A 16,056-nucleotide genomic window follows, 5' to 3' on the forward strand; every position below is an offset into this window, starting at 1 on the left:
GTCTGCATATGAGGGAGAACATATGATTTTCGGTCTTCTGAGCCTGGCTAACCTTGCTCAGAATGATGTTCTCCAATTCCATCCATTTACTTGCGAATGATAAGATTTCATTCTTCTTTATGGCTGAGTAAAACTCCATTGTGTATAAATACCACATTTTCTTAAGTCATTGGTCAGTAGTGGGGCATCTTGGCTGTTTCCATAACTTGGCTATTGTGAATAGTGCCGCAATAAACATGGGTGTGCAGTTGCCTCTGGAGTAACCTGTGTCACAGTCTTTTGGGTATATCCCCAAGAGTGGTATTGCTGGATCAAATGGTAGATCAATGTTTAGTGTTTTAAGTAGCCTCCAAATTTTTTTTCAGAGTGGTTGTACTAGTTTACATTCCCACCAACAGTGTAAGAGGGTTCCTTTTTCCCCACATCCTCGCCAACACCTGTTGTTAGTGTTGCTAATGATGGCTATTCTAACAGGGGTGAGGTGAAATCTTAGTGTGGTTTTAATTTGCATTTCCTTTATTGCTAGAGATGGTGAGCATTTTTTCATGTGTTTTTTGGCCATTTGAATTTCTTCTTTTGAGAAACTTCTGTTTAGTTCACTTGCCCATTTCTTTATTGGTTCATTAGTTTTGGAAGAATTTAGTTTTTTAAGTCCCCTATATATTCTGGTTATCAGTCCTTTGTCTTATGAAGCTGGCAAATATTTTCTCCCACTCTGAGGGTGTTCTCTTCAGTTTAGAGACCATTTCTTGTTTTGAGCAGAAGCTTTTTAGTTTTATGAAGTCCCATTTATCTATGCTATCTCTTAGTTGCTGTACTGTTGGGGTTCCATTGAGAAAGTTCTTACCTATACCTACTAATTCCAGAGTATTTACTACTCTTTCCTGTATCAACTTTAGAGTTTGTGGTCTGATATTAAGATCCTTGATCCATTTTGAGTTAATATTGGTATAGGGTGATACACATGGATCTAGTTTCAGTTTTTTGCAGACTGCTAACCAGTTTTCCCAGCTGTTTTTGTTGAAGAGGCTGCTTTTTCTCCATCAGTATATTTTTAGCACCTTTGTCAAAGACAAGTTGGTTATAGTTGTGTGGCTTCATATCTGGGTCCTCTATTCTGTTCCACTGGTCTTCAGGTCTGTTTTTGTGCCAGTACCATGCTTTTTTTGTAGTTACTGCTTTGTAATATAGTTTGAAGTCAGGTATTGTGATACCTCCAGCATTGTTCTTTTGACTGAGAATTGCCTTGGCTATTTGTGGCTCTTGTGTTTCCATATACATTTAACGGTAGATTTTTCAATCTCTTTAATGAAGGTCATTGGAATTTTGATGGGAATTGCATTAAACATGTAGATTACTTTTGGGAGTATAGACATTTTTACTATGTTGATTCTACAAATCCATGAGCATGGGAGATCTCTCCACTTCTACATTCTTCTTCAATATCTTTCTTCAGAAGTATATAGTTTTCCTTGTAAAGGTCATTCACATCTTTTCTTAGGTTTACACCTAGGTATTTGATTTTTTTTTGAGGCTATTGTAAATGGAATTGTTTTCATATATTCTTTCTCAGTTTGTTCATTCTTAGTGTATAGAAATGCTAATGATTTTTCTATGTAGATTTTATATCCTGCTACCTTGCTATAGCTATTGATGGTGTCTAGGAGCTTCTGAGTAGAGTTTTTTGGGTCTTTAAGGTATAGGATCATGTCGTCTGCAAATAGGGATATTTTGACAGTTTCTTTACCTATTTGTATTCCTTTTATTCCTTCTTCTTGCCTGGCTAGGAATTCCAGTACTGTGTTGAATAGGAGTGGAGATAGTGGGCATCCTTGTCTAGTTCCTGATTTTAGAAGGAATGGTTTTAGTTTTTCTCCGTTAAGTATAATGCTGGTTGTAGGTCTGTCATATATAGCTTTTATAATGTTGAGGTGCTTTCCTTCTATTCCTAGTTTTCTTAGAGCTTTTATCATGAAATGATGTTGGAGCTTATCAAAGGCTTTTTCTGCATCTATTGAGATGATCAAGTGGTTTTTGTCTTTGCTTCTGTTAACGTGGTTTATTGATTTTCGTATGTTGAACCACCCCTGCATCCCTGGGATGAAGCCTACTTGGCTTCATCACCTACTTGGTGAATAATCTTTTTATGTGTTGTTGAATTTGGTTTGCCATTATTTTGTTGAGGATTTTTGCATCAATGATCATTAAGGAGATTGGCCTATAGTTCTCCTTTTTGGAGGTGTCTTTGCCTGGTTTTGGGATAAGTATAATACTGGCTTCATAAAATGTGTTAGGCAGTTTTCCTTCCCTTTTAATTTCGTGTAACAGTTTAAGGAGGGTTGGTATCAGTTCTTCTTTAAAGGTCTGATAGAATTCAGCAGAGAATCCATAAAGTCCTGGACTTTTCTTTTTGGGGAGACTCTTGATTGCTGCTTCAGTTTCATTTTGTGTTATAGATCTATTCAGGTGATTAATTTCCTCTTGGTTCAGTTTTGGATGATCATATGTATCTAGAAATCTGTCCATTTCTTTTAGATTTTCAAATTTATTTGAATATAGGCTCTCGAAGTAGTCTCTGATGATTTCCTGGACTTCCATGGTGTTTGTTGTTATCTCCCCTTTTGCATTCCTGATTCTACTAATTTGAGTTTTTTCTTTCCTCATTTTAGTCAGGTTTGCCAGGGGTCTTTTGATCTTGTATATTTTTTCAAAGAACCAACTTTTTGTTTCATTAATTCTTTGTATGGTTTTTTTGGTTCCTATTTCGTTTATTTCAGCTCTTATTTTTATTATTTCTCTCCTTCTATTTGTTTTGGGATTTGCTTGTTCTTGTTTTTCTAGGAGTTTGAGATGTATCATTAGGTCATTGATTTGGGACCTTTTAGTCTTTTGAATATATGCAGTCATGGCTATAAACTCTCCTCTCAGGACTGCTTGTGTCCCATAGGTTCCGGTAGGTTGTGTTTTCATTTTCATTGACTTCCAGGAACTTTTTAATTTCCTCTTTTATTTCAACAATGATCCATTGTTCATTAAGTAATGAGTTATTCAGTTTCCAGCTGTTTGCATATTTTTTGTCTTTACCGCCATGGGCTGCTGAGAAGAATGTATATTGTGTAGAAGTTGGATGAAATGTTCTGTAGACATCAAGTAGGTCCATTTGATCTATTGTATATTTTAGATCTTGGATTTCTTTATTGATTTTTTGTTTGGATGACCTATCTATTGATGATAATGGGGTGTTAAAGTCTCCCACAACCAATGTGTTGGAGGTAACATATGCTTTTAGGTCTTTCAGGATATGTGTGATGAAGTTGGGTGTGTTGACATCGGGTGCATATAGGTTGATAATTATTATTTCCTTTTGGTCTATTTCCCCTTTTATTAGTATGGAATGTCCTTCTTTATCTCATTTGATCAATGTAGGTTTGAAGTCTACTTTGTCAGAGATAAGTATTGCTACTCCTGCCTGTTTTCGGGGGCCATTGGCTTGGTAAATCTTCTTCCAGCCTTTCATCCTAAGCCTATGTTCATTTCTATCAATGAGATGGATCTCCTGTAAGCAACAAATTGTTGAGTCTTCCTTTTTAATTCAGTGTGTAAGATGGTGTCTTTTGATGGGGGAATTAAGTCTATTTACATTAATTGTTAGTATTGATAGGTATGTGGTTATTCCTTTCATTTAGTTGTCTCAGTTGTTTGAGGGTTTGGTTGTGTGTGCTAAATCGATGTTACTCTCTACTTTCTTGCTTTTTCTTTTCCTGTAGTTTGATACTGCCTGCCCTTTCATGGTTATGTTGGGTTTCACTTTCTTTGTGCAGAATCCCTTGAAGAATCTTTTGTAGTGGTGGCTTGTGGTCATATATTGTTTTAGTTTCTGCTTATCATGGAAGACTTTCATTGCTCCATCTATTTTGAATGATAGTTTTGCTGGGTAGAGTATCGTACGGTTCAAGTTATTTTCATTCAGTGTTCAGAAGACCTTACCCAAGCTCTTCTTGCTTTTAATGTTTCTGTTGAGAAGTCTGTTGTGATTTTGATGGATTTACCTTTGTATGTTATTTGTTTTTTCTCTCTTATAGCCTTCAATATTCTTTCTTTAGTCTCTGTACTTGTTGTTTTAATGATAATATGTTGTGGGATAGTTCTATTTTGGTCAGGTCTGTTTGGTGTTCTGGAGGTGTCCTGTACCCACACGGGCATAGTTTTCTCTAGATTTGGGAAATTCTCTGTTATTATTTATTTTGTTGAATGCATTATACATTCCTTTTGCTAGTACCTCTTCTCCTTCTTCAATGCCCATGATTCTCATGTTTGGTCTTTTGGTGGAGTAAGTTTTTGCATTTTCTTTTCACAGGTCTTGAGTTGTTTAACTAACAGTTCTTTGGTTTTTCCTTCAGTTACCATTTCATCTTCGAATTCTGAGATTCTGTCTTCTGCTTGTTCTATTCTGCTGTATTGGCCTTCCATTTTGTTTTGCATTTCTGTTTTGTTCTTTTTTCTGAGGTTTTCCATATCCTGAGTCACTTCCTCTTTAATATTGTCTATTTCCATCCTGAGTTCATTTATCTCTTTATTTATCATGTTTTTTTTTTTCATTTTGGTGTTTATACAGTGCTTCTATAGTTTCTTTTATATGTTCTTTTGCTTTCTCATATTCTCTATTTTTGTTGTCTCGGAATTTCTTGAGTGTCTCCTATACATATTGGTTGACCATATCAAGTATCATCTCTATAAAATTCTCATTGATTACTTGCAGGATTTCTTTTATCAGGTTATTCTTGTGGGCTTCATTGGGTTCTTTGGCATAGTTTATCTTTGTTTTGTTGGAGTCTGTATCTGGGTATCTGTTTTCTTCATTTCCCTCTGGTTCCTGTACTAATTTATTATTGGGGGAAAATGGTTTCTGTCTTCCCATCATTGCCCTTGCTATTGTTACTGTCCCTGTACTGTGTGTAATTCAGTATTGTCTAGCTTGTAATAATAACAATGGTGTTATCTAGAGTGGAAGGGTGAGAGGAGAGGGAAAGTAAGAAAGGTAAATAAAAAGGGAAAAAGAACCCAACCAAACAAATAAACACACACACACACACAAAACAGTGCCAAAGAAATAAACAGGGAGAGATAGTGTACTAATCTACGGTGAGCTAAACAGGCATTAGAGAGTCAGAGAGAGGGTAATAAAAAAAATAAAATCCCCAAGTTCAAATGCAATAAAATTTCAGTATTAATAATTTTTGTGGTAGTCCTTCAGCCTCCAGTCATGGTGTTGGTGTCTGAGAAGTTCTGTCATTGTCTCATCAAAGGGGAAAAAACAAAAACAAAACAAAAAAAACCCAAGTTCAAATGCAATACAGTTTCACTTAGTCGTTCAGCATCCAGTTGTAGTTCTGTCATTGTCTCATCAAAGAATAAGAAAAACAAACAAAAACAACAAGAAAACAACAACAACAACAACAACAAAAGAGTCTGGAGACAGCTTTGTGGATGTCTATCTGAGGTTGTGGCCACCTTCCACCTACCATCAGCCAGCTGCTGTTACAGGCTTTATTTATGCAGATCTCAGGAATGAGCTTTACACTCACCTAGCCCTGCAGGCTTTGTTTATAGAGTTCTCCTGGATGCATGCCCTTTTGTTTTCTTCAGTATGCAGCCCTACCTGCCTGTTGCAGTTGCGGTCTTTTTTATTATTTAGAGTTCGCATGGGGAGGTGCCTCTCCCGTACTTTCTTGTGGAGCGTGCCACACTGTAGCTGCTTTTACAAGCCTTCCCCTCTCCAAGCGCACTAGGGGAGGTAGTGCTGCTCCTGCCTTCTCCTGCAGGTTTGTTTATTTACAGTTTGAGTGGGGAGTGCCCTTCCCCCATTGTCCGGAGCTCAGGGCGCCCCGCCCTCTTTGCTGCGTGCCTTTTTTTTTCATCTGCTTGTTTATTATTCAGTTTGTTTTTTTCTCTTTTTTTCCCTGGGTGGGGGTCAATCTGTCCAGCGGGCTATGCTGATTTGGCCCAGGGTTGTCTGTGGGAGTACCGCATGTCACTTAGCTCACCTGGTGGTCTGCTTCTCCCAAGCAGGATAGGAGCTGGTGTCTGGCAGTGGGGGAGCCCTCCTGGTTTTTCCATTTAATGTGGAGTGGGGATGCTATGCGCAGTCTGGGGGTGTGGTGGTGTCAGAGTTTTTCCTCTTCTTGGTGGTTTTTCCTGCAAGGCATATTTCCAGTGTCTCTCCAAGATTTTACTTTAGGAAGCACACTTTCTGCTTCCTCCCTCTAGTCGCCATCTTGGCATCTTAAAATTGGAGAGTTGTCAGGAATATCTCCTCAATGTCCCATCATGCTATCTTCCAAAACTTAAGACTCTATCCTTATATTTTCCGTAGATGCACTGGAACCTGCTGGCTGAAGTCTCAGGAATTTTAAAGCAGATAGATAGTTCCAAGTGACAATGACCATAGGAAATGTCTTCATTTCCTCAGTCTCTCATTGGATAAATGTTTGTATCTCATGGCATTGCTAAGGGCTAAAGGGGATAAAATAACTGAAGTATTATTCCTACCAGCTAAGAGCACCACTTTAGTAAAAAATAGTAGTTACCATAAAGTATCCCTATTACCCAAGATTACTGTATCCCTCACTGTTCTTCAAATCATTTCCTCTCATCCCATATGGAAACTTGCTACATCAAATATCTTCCATCTTCTATATCATTGTCTAAATCTTTTCAAGATACAAATACATTTAGATACCTCCTATTTTTTAAACAAACAACACAGCTTGAGGGGGCCATATGTTAGGCCCCCTCAAGTCCAAATCTCATCTATTCTTCCCCTCACAAGTGTGTTTTTTGAAGGCATATTCTCCATACTTGTTGCGTAGCTCAATGCTATCAGGTATATACCTGAGCACTAGAAGTCTCTAGGAATATTCATCAACAAACCAAAACCTAATTCCTCCCATGCTGGAATTTTCTACTGAATTCAACAGTTTAGACCAGTTTCTATTTCTTTTTTTTTTTCTTATTTTTCAGTTTCTATTTCTTTAAACTTTTTAATTCTTTGCTTCAGTGAGACCAAAATCTGTATTGTTTCTGAGAGAAAGACAACATTTTTAGAGGCCAGAGCCTCTAAAAATATATACAATCGTCATAATTCATTCAAATCCAATCAAGTACAACTAACCATTCATTACCCTGAATTGGGTCTCTATGGCAACTATCTGAAGACTGTTTTTATTCTCATTCTACATCTACTCTTTTTTTTCTTTTTTTTTTTTGGTGACACTGGAGTTTGAACTCAGGACAACTGAATTCAGGCAAGTGCTTTACCACTTGGGCCTCATTTCTAGCCCTCTACAAGTACTCTTGTTAACTTAAATCTGTTTTTGAAATGAGATAAAACAAGATTTTTTTTCTCATCTACTCTCATGCTTTTAATTTGCACCTGCAAATGTTGATGCTGAAGTTTTCCACAAGTCTTCTTCCTCAAGCTTCACAGCTGAATATCTAGTAGGGTGTATTTCTGTTTAAGCCTCAAGTTAGATTTGGCAAAAGTAAAATTCCTACATTGCCTCAATTATTTACTTTAGTTAGCTTCAAGACTTAGTATGCAGTTGCTATATTTAGAAACATGGGAGGTGGCTGTGATGTGGTTCAGTGGTAGAGCACTTGTTTCAAGTACTAGGCCCTGGGTTGGATCTTCAGCACCACTAAAAAGAAAACCAAAAAGACAGTGTAGTTTTCATCTTGTGAAAACATGGGAGTCATTCTGACCTCCTTTCATCCACTTAATTATGAAGTTCTAACAAGACTATTTCCTAATTGTGTTAGAGATGTTTTCTCTTTTTCATCACTAATCTCTAGTTCAAGAAACCTTATAACTCCAACTTCAGAGAAGAAGTTATTCAAATAGATTTTACCCAAGGATGGACAGCAAGTAGCTTCTAGTTGTAGAGGTATGTTTTATTGAAAGAGGCAAAACAAATACATACTGAGAGCAAGTGTTTGTGTTTCTTCCTTGGTCCATTTTTCTATGGGGGTAATTCTTTTCTGTTTTGAATGATAAAATCTAGGGAACAAGATTTTGGATGAGAGTTACAGAGGTCTATTTAATACAGGCTTCAAGTCTGAGATACAAATGTGTCCTCCCAGTTCACAGTTGGCTCAATTCATGACACTACTTAAGGTCTGGACCAACACTCATCTAGTACTAAAAATTGCTCTTAGCAGGACTGTCTCTTTGTATCTTCTTGATTAGACTGTGGCAATAGGCAGCTACTTGATATCCTCAAGACTTGGCATGTAGGTTTCTTTTTTATCTTGAAGACATCCTCAATATTTTCTAACAGGACCTATGTAATCATTTTAAGGTACTTGATAGTTCCAATATTTAGATTGCCTGTAGTTCTGTTTCCACTATCTTTTTCCTCAATATTTTTTAGTTATTTGGTACCGTATCTTGTGATGGTTAGTAGTATTATAATGGTGATTGTATATGAAAAATTTATACTCTGGTGTTTTTTCTTCTTGGTAGGACTCGGGTTTGAACTCATTGTAACTTAGAAACCTCAGGAAGTAATGGAGTGGAACAAAGGGATCTCTTGTGGCAGGCACTGCAGAAAGGCGACAACCTGCGGTCCCCAGGTGGTGGTGGGGAGTCATGAAGCTCCCTCTTACATATGAGCCCCTCCAGTATTTAACACAGCCATCGAGTTGGAAGGCACAGAACATGCCCCAGAAAGGCAGGCCTGACCACAAGCATGAGGCCCCCAGCTCCTTCAGGCTCACCTGACCCATAACTTCTTTTTACTTTTTTGGCTATTACATTTACTGTATTGGCTGGGGAAGCCCACAGCACTATGGTTGCCCTCCTTTCATCAGCCAACCCATACTCTGGCTTTTAAATGTCATCTTTCTCAAAGAGGATTCAGGCAGATCTCTTTTGTTTCTTTCAAAATTATTGTTTTTTTTAAATTATTCATTTATTCACATGTGCATACATTGTTTGGGTCATTTCTTCCCCCTGCACCCCTCCTCCACCCTCTCCCCCACTCCTCTCTCACTTCCAGGCAGAACCTGTTCTGTCAGGCAGATCTTGACCCATCTAATAGAATTTAACTTCTATTAAATGATGTGTTGATCCTTTTCTAAGGTGCCTTTACTCTTAACAGCACAGCTTTTTCAGTGTCTCAAAGGTAAGCCTAGGGTGCTTTCAATGTACCACTCTATCAGGCTCTGACCTCCAAATGCTGTCTCCATAGCACTATAGGACTGCTAACGTTTCTGCAGTCACTTAGTCTTGTGCCTTTTTTTTTTTAAACCCCTGTGGTACTGGGGTTTGAACTAACGGTTTTGTATTGTCTAGGCAGGCATTCTGCCACTTGTGCCACACCCCTTTTTGCTTTGGTTATTTATTTTTTTTTTTCATTTTTCTTTTATTATTCATATGTGCATACAAGGCTTGGTTCATTTCTCCCCCCTGCCCCCACCCCCTCCCTTACCACCCACTCCACCCCCTCCCGCTCCCCCCCTCAATACCCAGCAGAAACTATTTTGCCCTTATCTCTAATTTTGTTGTAGAGAGAGTATAAGCAATAATAGGAAGGAACAAGGGGTTTTGCTGGTTGAGATAAGGATAGCTATACAGGGCATTGACTCACATTGATTTCCTGTGCGTGTGTGTTACCTTCTAGATTAATTCTTTTTGATCTCACCTTTTCTCTAGTTCCTGGTCCCCTTTTCCTATTGGCCTCAGTTGCTTTAAGGTATCTGCTTTAGTTTCTCTGCATTAAGGGCAACAAATGCTAGCTAGTTTTTTAGGTGTCTTACCTATCCTCACCCCTCCCTTGTGTGCTCTCGCTTTTATCATGTGCTCATAGTCCAATCCCCTTGTTGTGTTTGCCCTTGATCTAATGTCCACATATGAGGGAGAACATACGATTTTTGGTCTTTTGAGCCAGGCTAACCTCACTCAGAATGATGTTCTCCAATTCCATCCATTTACCAGCGAATGATAACATTTCGTTCTTCTTCATGGCTGCATAAAATTTTGATGTAGGCTCTTGTGTTTTGCCTGGGCAGGCTGGACCTCAATCCTCCTATTTTAATGTTTCCTGCTGTAGCTGGAATGACAGACATGTGCCACTATGCTTAGCTTTTTCTGTTGAGATTGGATCTCACAAGCTTTTTTGTCCTGGTTGACCTGGACCCATGATCCTGCAGATCTCAGTCTCCTGTGTAGTTGGGATGACAAGAGTGTGGCACTGTATCCAGCTGATGGTTGAGATGAGGTCTCGAGAACATTTTGACCCGGGGTGGCCACAAACTGTGATTCTTCTGATTTCAGCCTCCTAAGTAACTAGGATTACAAGCTGGAGCCACCACACCTGACTATGCCTATTGTTTTTTATTTAAGTGCTGGAAATCTTGCCCTGAATACACATAGTTTGTAAGCAAATACAAGAGGAAACTGCACACTTTATTTTGGGCTCATTTTCCTAAGATTGACTCTTCTATCTCAAGCCTTAGGCTACTTGGCAATGCTGAACTCTAATTTTCCTTCTTTCCAGTCTAGTGGGAATACCACAATCTCTGGCCCTTTCTTTCAGCTTGGTTTTTGTTCCTCATGCCAGGACTTAGCAAATGCTTGGAGATGGGGAAGAAACCAGAGGGAAATGTGGGACTTGCTTAAATACATCTATATTCTTTCCAGTAATTTTTCCCTTTAAGTCCTACCTGTATTGTTTTTTTTTCTTGGACAGCTTCAGGTGCTTTATATATTTTATTCAGCTTCTATTTTTACTTTTGATAGGTGGATTAGTATGATTTAAGATACTTCATCATGCTCAGAAGTGGAGATCAGGTATAGATTATGCTCATTTATAAATGTCCTAAGACACTGGTTTAAATAAACTTGGCCATGTGTATGACCACACCGGACTTGTAGGCCTGCCCCTCATAATCCTTGTTAACTCTGGAAAAATGATATCTCTGATGGATTTCTTCAAAATTTCTTATTCTATACATTTCTCAGGTAATTGAAGTATGACTTCTGACCATACCTGTCTACATAAGTTGCTATAAATGTGGTTCAGAATTGGTAACTTAGTTCCTAAAATGTCCAGGCATTGTTAAGGCAATAAGTGGCCCAAGAGGAATATGCACAGCTTCTGTTTAATATAATGTAGATGGCTGAATTACTAAGCAATAACTTTAGATCTAAGTACAGTGGCATATGCCTGTCATTCCAAACTTTGTGATTGGGAGGATTGGAGTTCCAGGCCATCCTGGGCAAAAAAGTTCATTAGACCCTCATCTCAACAGAAAAAGCTGGGTAAGGTGGCACTCACCTGTTAATTCCAGCTATGGTGGAAGCCTAAAATGGGAGGATCACAAGACAGGCTGACCTAGGCAAAAAGCAAGACTCTATCTCCAAAATACCTAGAGAAAAGGATGGAGGCATGGCACAAGTTGTTGAACACCTGCTTAGCCAGCATGAAACCCTGAGTTCAAACCGTAGTACCAAAAAGAAAGAACCTCAGTCTGGGGATGTAGCTCAGTACTATAGCACCTGTCTGGCATGTGCAGGGTCCTCAGATTGTAGCACTACAAAATAACAAAACAACCTTCCATTTAACTGTTAGGTTATCCTGAAGTATAGTTTATACAAAAAGGAAATAACCTCAATGTTGTAATTTTTTAAGCTTGATATAGTGGTGTGAAACTAAGTTATCAAATTTGAATCACATCTATAGCACCTTATGTAGAGAGGTAAGGTTGGAAGTCATAATTTAATTACCCGAGAAATGTACAGGGTAAGAAATTTTGGAGGAATCCATTAGCTGCTTATAGTCCCAGCTACTATAGAGACTGAGACAGAATTGTCTTGAGCACAGGAATTCAGGGTTGTAGTGCACTATACCAATCAGGCATCCACAGTACATTTGGTATCAATATGGTAATCTTCTAGGAGCAGAGGACCACTAGGTTGCATGTGCTAATCAGTGGTAGGTCTGCTGCTGGGTGTGGTGGTACATGCCTACAATCTTAGCATTCAGGAGGCCAAAGCAGGATTGTGAGCTCTAGGCCACAATGAGCCACTGTCTCAAAAAGAAAATAAAAAGTAGTAGGATTATGACTGTGAATAACCACTACATTCCACCATGGTAACATAGAGAGACAAGGTCTCTTATTTTTAAAGGAAAAAAAAAAAAAAAGAAAAGAAGGGCTAAGAAGCATGGCTCAAGTGGTAGAGCACTTACCTACCATGTGTAAGGCCCTCAGTTCAAAACCCCAGTGCCATCAAAAGAAAGAAAGAAAGAACTTAAAGTCATAATTTTTTATGATGTACTCATGCCCCTGATGGTGTAGAAGCCCAGAGTGTACTTAGTATAACCCCTCTGCTGGGGTAGGGTCGGTAATGAGCCCCAATGGGAAGTCATCCTCTGTCAATAAGGACACAAGGCACATTTACTGAATGTTTACTATGTTCTAGGCACTGTTTGTGGATAAGGATAAAGGAATTTGCAGTCTATTAGTAAACAACCTGCCAGGTAGTAACATATTAAATTGTTTGAAATGCATCAACAAAACAGAGAAGCAGAAAAAAAAAACCTATTTTTTTAAAGGGAGGGGAAGACAGAATAAATACATAAAATCAAATAAGAATGACAACTTTCAAAACAGAAAATTAATAACTATTGCAAATTATTATAAAAATATATTAAGATATTAATGGTCAAAAAGATGCTCAACATCCTTAGTCATCAGAAAAATGCAAACTAAAATCACAAGATTCATTCAGAACCACTAAATGGATAAAATGGAAAAGGGGAAAAAGCACAAATGTTGGTGAGGATGTGAAACAATGGAGACACTGATGCTGGGAATGTAAAATGGTAAAACTACTACAAAAAAGATTGGAAAATCAAAGAAATTTCAAATTAAGAACAAAACAGTTTGTAGTAATTTGAAAAATAAGGAAAACAAAGGGCAGAAACTGTAAAGAGGCAAGAAATAAAGTAAAGTACAATGGCCATTATGCCAAATGTGTATGAACTAAATTTTAGCACTAAGTAAAATCGGAAAAATAAAGAGAAAATGAACAAAGAGACAAAAGATAAATAAAATCAGGATGAAGTTATATTCTATACCCAGAGATTCTGATAGGGATGGGTACCAGACATTGGTGTCTTAAAAACAAAAATTTTTTGAGGTTATTGGCATTGTGCTTGCAAGGCAGGTGCTGTACCACTTGAGCCATGCCTCTACTTCTCTTTTTAAAATTTAATAGAGGGGGGCTGCTGTTGTAGCTCAGTGGTAGAGCACTTGCCTAGTGCATGCAAGGCTGTGGGTTTGATCCCCAGCATTACAAAAAATAAATACAATAGGATGATGAGAGAAATGTAGACCTACATTAAAAAAATGTAGAACCACAGTTGACAGCTACTGAGCTAGAAAATCACTCTGGCAGACTGTTGATGTGGAGGTATTATTGATTCCTCTGCCCTGAGGTACCTAGAAGGCATAATACTTTTGCCATGTTCTTCTCCCCCGAAATCTTTTTTTCATCAGACTTATTCTTTTCTCTTCTCATCCTTCTTTTTTTTCTTTTTCTTTTTGCAGGACTGGGGTTTGAATAACTCAGGGCTTCATGCTTTCAACAGGTGCTTGCTTGTGCCATACCTCTAATCCGATTTATTTTTTCTAATTCTAAATGAATTGTGATATTGCAATAGCAACAGAAACATTTTTCTTTGTTCCATCATATTTTGTAGCATTAAAATGTGCTTCATTTGCTCCATTTCCCTTCATTATCCTTGTCCTGTTTTTAGCCAGGTCAAATGAATTAAAAAAAATCTTAACCTAATTTTTAGTTGATCATCTCCTTTTTGTCTTAAGTACAAAAGTAGCACTTTTTGCTTGGTTTAGATGTTTACTCCCCTTTTCTGTATCTTTTCTTTCAGGGTCAAACATATGTTTTAAAAATATATTTCTCCAGGTTTTTTCTTGTATATGTTGACTATATTTCTCTATAGTTATACATGTGAAGGCAATAAACTCTAGTTCTCTGAAACAAAATCAGTGTTCAACTACATTGTGTCTGCCTTTTCCTCCCTGTCCCATCACATCAGTATCTAAGCTAGGGAGTCATAGGTTGTCTCCCTGGATCTTCTTTTTTGTCTCAGTTTGACTGTGGAGCTAACTTGGAGACTAACCATATTAAACATCCTTGATATCCTCACTGAAGACATAGGCAATACCTATAACACTATCATTAAAAACTGTTTCAAGTTGAAAGTCACTTATTTAAAACCCTTAGTCTTTTATATGGATCCTTCCAGAATTGTCCCTTTACCTCCATTGAAATTATCTGGAGCTGATTTGTGTACTGACCTTCAGGGGTTGGTTTAGCACAATGTTTGTCAGTTCTTTTAGAAAATGGTCTTCCTTCAATAGCTATAGCAAGGTAGCAGGATATAAAATCAACATAGAAAAATCATTAGCATTTCTATACACTAACAATGAGCAAACGGAAAAAGAATGTATGAAAACAATTCCATTTACAATAGCCTCAAAAAAATCAAATACCTAGGTGTAAACCTAACAAAAGATGTGAAAGACCTCTACAAGGAAAACTATGCACTTCTGAAGAAAGAGATTGAGGAAGACTATAGAAAGTGGAGAGATCTCCCATGCTCATGGATTGGTAGAATCAACATAGTAAAGATGTCTATACTCCCCAAAGTAATCTACATGTTTAATGCAATTCCCATCAAAATTCCAATGACCTTCATTAAAGAGATTGAAAAATCTACTGTTAAATTTATATGGAAACACAAGAGGCCACGAATAGCCAAGGCAATACTCAGTCAAAAGAACAATGCAGGAGGTATCACAATACCTGACTTCAAACTATATTACAAAGCAATAACAATAAAAGCAGCATGGTACTGGCACAAAAACAGACATGAAGACCAGTGGAACAGAATAGAAGACCCAGATATGAAGCCACACAACTATCAGCAACTTATCTTTGACAAAGGAGCTAAAAATATACAATGGAGAAAAGACAGCCTCTTCAACAAAAACTGCTGGGAAAACTGGTTAGCAGTCTGCAAAAAAACTGAAACTAGACCCATGTATATCACCCTATACCAACATTAACTCAAAATGGATCAAGGATCTTAATATCAGACCCCAAACTCTTAAGTTGATACAGGAAAGAGTAGGAAATACTCTGGAGTTAGTAGGTAAGAACTTTCTCAATGAAACCCCAGCAGCACAGCAACTAAGAGATAGCATAGATAAATGGGACCTCATAAAGCTAAAAAGCTTCTGTTCATCAAAAGAAATGGTCTCTAAACTGAAGAGAACACCCACAGAGTGGGAGAAAATATTTCCCAACTATACATCAGACAAAGGACTGATAACCAGAATATATAGGGGACTTAAAAAACTAAATTCTCCCAAAACTAATGAACCAATAAAGAAATGGGCAAGTGAACTAAACAGAACTTTCTCAAAAGAAGACATTCAAATGGCCAGAAAACACATGAAAAAATACTCACCATCTCTAGCTATAAAGGAAATGCAAATTAAAACCACGCTAAGATTCCACCTCACCCCTGTTAGAATAGCCATCATCAGCAACACCACCGACACCAGGTGTTGGCGAGGATGCAGGGAAAAAGGAACCCTCTTACACTGTTGGTGGAAATGTAGACTAGTACAAACACTCTGGAAAAAAATTTGGAGGCTACTTAAAAAGCTAGACATCGATCTACCATTTGATCCAGTAATACCACTCTTGGGAATATACCCAAAAGACTGTTACTCCAGAGGCACCTGCACACCCATGTTTATTGCGGCACTATTCACAATAGCCAAGTTATGGAAACAGCCAAGATGCCCCACCACTGACGGATGGATTAAGAAAATGTGGTATCTATACACAATGGAATTTTTTTTTTGTCTTTTTTTTTTCTTTTTTTTTGGTGCTGGGATCGAACCCAGGGCCTCACGCATGCTAGGCAAGCGCTGTACCACCGAGCTACATCCCAGCCCTAA

General features: G+C 37.9%; 1 protein-coding gene across 8 annotated transcripts in view; it reads left to right on the forward strand.

Moving 5' to 3' along the window:
* The window catches only part of LOC141425840 (olfactory receptor 52B4-like), a 67,088-nt gene that overhangs the window by 18,057 nt on the left and 32,975 nt on the right, over positions 1-16,056 (forward strand). The gene's annotated exons all lie outside the window — the stretch shown is intronic.

The sequence above is a fragment of the Castor canadensis genome, chromosome 1 (assembly GCF_047511655.1).
Source record: "Castor canadensis chromosome 1, mCasCan1.hap1v2, whole genome shotgun sequence".
Classification (NCBI taxonomy): domain Eukaryota; kingdom Metazoa; phylum Chordata; class Mammalia; order Rodentia; family Castoridae; genus Castor; species Castor canadensis.